Below are 6,000 nucleotides of genomic sequence, written 5' to 3' on the forward strand. Positions count from 1 at the left end.
ATGTTGGAGAGGCTGACTGTGGACTGTATAAGGTTCAGGTTCTATGTGGGTTCTGGTCGGTTCGCCTCGGGGTGTCGGTCAGAACACAGGAGAAGGAGAGTGGAGTTGGTCTTTGCACCTTTTAATCCAAATTTGGCAACAGGCAACTATATACAGGCAACAGGCAGAACCATTTACATGTAGACACATGAAAGGGGAATCACTCACTGATGGAGGTGTATGTGTGGGGGAAGACTTGAATGGGTGAATTGGTTGCATGTGTGAAGACTGGAATATTTATATATGACGTGTGGAGGGAGACACAATTGTGTGTGTGGTTCTAAAGGAAAGAGAAAATACAGTATATTAGTGCCAATGCAATAACAATACAAAATGAGTGCAAAGCAGTCACTAATACACACATACAGGACTAGCACAGTATAGACCCTACTCACATGATGTCACAACCACGCCCCCGCGCCATATTGTCCATCAACTCGTCACTGTTGATGCATTACCGCTACGTAAATTCCTCCTATTATGGCATGTTTTTCTGCTCGTTAACATTAATAATCAAAATGGTGAAGGCGTGTGTGGCGGTCGGTTGCAATAACAGAAGATAGACGGAGAGACTTGAAGTTCTACCGGATTCCGAGAGACCCGGAGAGGAGAGCGAGATGGGCTGCTGCAATTCGACGAGAAAACTGGGCTCCAAACGATTACCACAGATATGTAGTAGTCATTTTATATCTGGTAAGATGCATTTAATAAATATTTAGAGGGTTTTGGGCTGACAACCACAATTAAGATCATTGCTAGGCTAATCGCCGACAACATACACTCAGACGTTGTGAATGAACTACCTGAAAATATATAAGGGGAGGTTAAGACAGTTGTCATACAATTAATTTACAATTTCACTATTGAGGGACAATCTGCAGTAGTGCTATCGCACTTCATATTTATTACATATTATATATGTATGTAGTGAGAGTGCTATCGCTAAACCATATAAACATTAAAAGCGGACAATATGGCGGCACCAGTCAGGGGGGCGGAGTTGTGACGTCACGTGATTGGGGTCTATTGTCCGTCAGCTCATCGTGTTTACATATTACCGCTACGTACATTCCTCCTATTACTGCGTGTTTTTCTGCTTGTCTAAGGAATCACCGCCTAGTAAACGAACCCAAAAACCTTCCTGACAATCTTTAACATTGATTTATCAAAATGGTGAAGGCATGTGTGGTGGTTGGTTGCAGTAACAGAGAAGATAAACGGTCCTTTTAGTAGTTGCTGTGTGCCCATTGTTAAAAGGGCAAATCTCGAAAGCAGCACGGTTTATCTCGGTCCATGATGCGTTTGTGTCGACAGCTGTTAGACAGCGGCGAAAACATCAATATGATGCCAACACGATCGCAGACATCATCAGACGGAAACTACGAAACTCGTCGCCACGGTCGTGCAGCAAGAAGGTGAGAGCAACAACAGGTGTTGTGCCGAAAAATAGCCGCCCTGCGGGAAATGTCCCCCCTGACGGGAGCGCCCACACGGAAACGACTTCCTTGTACCGTGAATATGTATTATTTTACTCTAATGTCATACCTGTGTGATTGGCATCGGGACATGGTCGTGAAAACCTGTAGACCAATACATTTCTGTTCAAAGATGGTTATGTGGCCCAGTCCACGATTTGTTACTAAAATACAGTACTAATATTTTGTGTAATTTAATTATTTAAAACTGATCTTACGGTCGTAAATTAATTACTGTAATGCGTCCATGAAAACATTTGATGTTTTCACGTTAATAAAGCGTTATAAATAAGCGCTCCCGTCAGGGGGGACATTTCACGCGTGGCAGCTACTTTTTGGCACACACCGGCCCGTTGTTGATCAGGTTTCATTTTACAGTCGTGACAACGGTGACGCTCAGCTGACCAAATGTCGGTTTATATTCGGGCCGGTGCCGATTTTGGGTACCCGACTCCTCATCGTGACATAAACTCGGGACCGGACGGGAGGAAACATCGGTTTGGGCATCAAATATGGATCTGCCGACTGGATTGACCGAAGCTTTTCCAAATAACAGCTTTTATGCAACTCATCCAATGAGTTTACAGCGTCTGAAAGCACTGGGGCTTCCATAATTTGCAAGTGAATCCACCTTTAGAAACTACGATAATTGACAATACGGACACACAATGACGGACAATATGGCGGCACAATACAGCGATTACGTGATTGTGTGACGTTGGTGATTGGGGTCTATTCTCAATCCCACAATGCGTAGCGCGCATGACATAGGACCAAAACAGGAAGCGACCGGTTACCATAGGAACAAACTAATAAACAGGAACCTTTCTAACAAGATACACTAGGGATGCGAGAACCAACTGACGTGGAAAACAGACAAGTTGTTGGGGCGACGTGGTGGTGCGTCCGTTGGGCTTTTAAGCTGGCTGATGACGATTGCTCACAGCTGGCCGCTCCACCCGTCTGAAGTTGGACCTGTAATCAGGCAAAACTCCGCTCACCTGAGGCAGGGCTCAGGGAGGAGAGGCGGAGGACCTAACAGTAGGCAGGGTACACTCTGAATTGGTTGTTAGCCAATCGCAGGGCACAATGCGACATATCCATACAATAATTTCTTTTTTATTACCAACATCAACTGCTGCTATTACATAGAGAAACAGTACAACTCTACCATTAAAATGAACAATAAATTATCAGTAACACATCTCAATAGCAGAAGTATGTATTCTAACTTCAGTAATATGAGAGAATATCTGAAACAATTTATAAAACCATTCAAAATAATTGCCATATCCGAAACATGGCTCAAAGCAGATAAAGGTAAAGATTTTGAACTGGATGGTTATGAATTGAACCGTTTAAACCGAGAGAATAAGAGTGGAGGAGGTGTTGCCTTGTATGTGGATAAAAATTTGAACTACAATGTAGTAGGAAGTATGACAACTGAGGTTGATAACCTGTTGGAATGTATAACAATTGAATTAGATAGGAAAAAAGCAAACATGTCAAAACCAGCTGTATATATAGGTTCTAGTATTGAAGCATTCAGGGACTGGATAGGAGAAACGTTTTCAAAAGCCATTCAAAAAGTTGTGTTCATTTGTGGGGATTTCAATATTTATTTGCTCAATCCGAACAAGCACCAATCGGTTGATGAATTTATCAATATCATGTACAGTATGACTTTGTATCCAAAAATCACCAGACCGAGTCGAATCACAACCCACAGTGCTACTTTAATAGATAATATATTCACCAATGACATTGTAAGTAAGCCTGAACGATATATCGTTTAAACATCGCCATCGCATGTGCGCATGCGCGATAGTCCCATCGCAAGGACGTGCGATAGTTTTTTTTCTCTCCCCCCAATCCACAAACCTTTGATCTGCTTCATTCGCTCGCACAGCCTCTCTCACCCCCTTTCCCAGCTCTCAGTCACTGCGGCACTTGCTTATTAAAGTTAACGATGGCCTTGATCTGGTCAAAGAAGCCGGGCGGCAATCTGTCAATCATCGTTTAACTTGTTAAACAGTTTCTGCAAGGAAGCGCTGGCTGGAATGAATGTGTGTGTCTGTGGAGGGAGAATGTGGAGACGTTCGAGACATATAAAATAAACGCCAGAAGTGATTATGAGGAGTTTGTAATTTCTACATGTCACTCCAAGAGTCACAGCCATGTTAGGTAAACAGAAGCATTTAATAAAGCCAAGCATTTTTCTACTACAGTTTTTTGTTCTTGTTTAAAAATGATTCAGTGGGACAGTTATGTTTAAAACTGATCATAATTTTTACATCTGAAGTGCTTAAAAAGCATTTATTGAAATATATATACAGTATATACAGTATATATATATATATACTAGGGCTGTCAAAATTATCGCGTTAACGAGCGTTAATTTTTAAAATTAATCACGTTAAAATATTTGACGCAATTAACTCATGCACTGAATGAGCCACTCTCGAATTGCCTCAAACAGATTTCAATGACGCCGTTTATGGACATCAAGAGTAAAGAGAATGCCACCGGCCGCTTGGGGGCAGCGCAGCGCCGTTCCATACTCATGTTATTCCTTCTAATAGTGGGAGAATTAGTAGTTGTGAGACGTTTATGCTGTTGCTTTGTGCTCCACACATATTTCGGTAAGTTTGCGTTCTTTTAGTGGCAATTATGTGTCTCTTGTTGTATTTTGGGTAAGATATGCACAGAGATATATCTGTTATGAAGGCGAGTGGACACAGGCGTTCTTTGGGCTGCGCCGTTTATTGGCATAAGCTTCTGCAACTCCTTCACAACAAACAGAAGTATCATTTAGTGAAAGCACAACAAAAATAATATTGCTATCTCTCAAAAAAAAATAATGTTCACAAAAAGAAAAGCACTTCAGTCTGTAGTAATGAGGCCCTATTCTCACACAGCTAAACAACAATGCAAAGTGAACTGGCATTACTCAGAGTTTGGTCACTCAATTCTTATTATTGTTATTTTTATCCTTCTTATTATATTAACTCTACTTTTGATTGAAAATTGTACAAATTTTATTAAAACGAAAATATGAAGAGGGGTTTTAATATAAAATTACTATAACTTGTAACCATAACATTTATCTTTTATGAACTACAAGTCTTACTATCCGTGGATCACTTAAACAGAATGTTAATAATGCCATTTGTGGAATTATTGTTATAATAAACAAATACAGCACTTATGTACAGTATGTTGTATGTACACTATATATCCATTTTGTGTCTTATCTTTCCAATTCAACAATAATTTACAGAAAAATATGGCATATTTTAGCGATGGTTTGAATTGCGATTAATTGCGATTAATTACGATTAATTCATTTTTAAGCTGTACTTAACTCGATTAAAAATTTTAATCGTTTGACAGCCCTAATATATAAATTTTTTTAAATCATACTTTGGGGGGAAAAAGTGAGAAAAGTCATGTCTTATATGCATCTCTTTCCAGTGCTAGATCTGAATAAATACATTGAGCACACACAGACACACAAAAATGGGTGGGGGGTTTATGCGCTACTTCGAGGTTTTTGACTTATCGCGGCGGGTTCTGCTCCCTATTAACCACGAAAAAACGATGGAATACTGAACACTGTGGTCATGATGAGTCATCCAAAGTCTTTCCAAACAGCTATTCAAGTCATCTAGTAAAAATTTCTTTAAAAAAAGAAAAAATATATATATTTGTAATATCGCAATATATCACAAACCCCAAAAAAATCGCAGCAATAGTTTTTTCCAATATCGTTCAGGCTTAATTGTATGTAATCCCGTAAGCGGACTGTTAATTAACAATATGAGTGATCACCTACCAGTTTTTACAGTTTATAACGGCACCCAGCTAAGGAAGTTGCCAGAGCAGAATGTCAAGTACAGGCGAGTGAGGAACTCATTTAAAAGGATTTATTGGCACAAAATTGGGAAAATGTATGTAATGGAATTGACATTGTGAACAAAAAACATTTTTGAATATATTCACATCATTGTATGATAAAAACTGTCCAATACAACGGCACAGCAGAAAACAAAAGTACAAAGATCGACCATATTTCAAGCTGGGATTACAAAACGCTTGTAAGAAGAAAAATATACTGTATAGAGAATTCATAAAACAAAGAAATACAGAGGCAGAAAAATATAAAAATATACTGACCAATATCATAAGGGTATGTAGGAAAGAATACTATAGTAAAATATTGTATAACAACAAATATTAAAGGAATCTGGGACATTGAATGGAATTATTAAAAATGGTGCTAAGCAACAGAGCAATTCTCAATACTTTGTGGAAATGATGTGAATAAGGATAATATGGATGAAATCGTCAGCAGCTTCAATGATTTATTTGTAAATGTTGGACCAAATCAGGCAAAAAAAAAAAAAAAGTATCTGAGGAGTGGAATGAAAACCTCATTGAAAGGAATCCCAGCTCATTGGCCCTTTCAGCAGTGGTGGAAGAAGAA

This window comes from Corythoichthys intestinalis, chromosome 13 (assembly GCF_030265065.1).
Source record: "Corythoichthys intestinalis isolate RoL2023-P3 chromosome 13, ASM3026506v1, whole genome shotgun sequence".
In the NCBI taxonomy this organism is placed as follows: domain Eukaryota; kingdom Metazoa; phylum Chordata; class Actinopteri; order Syngnathiformes; family Syngnathidae; genus Corythoichthys; species Corythoichthys intestinalis.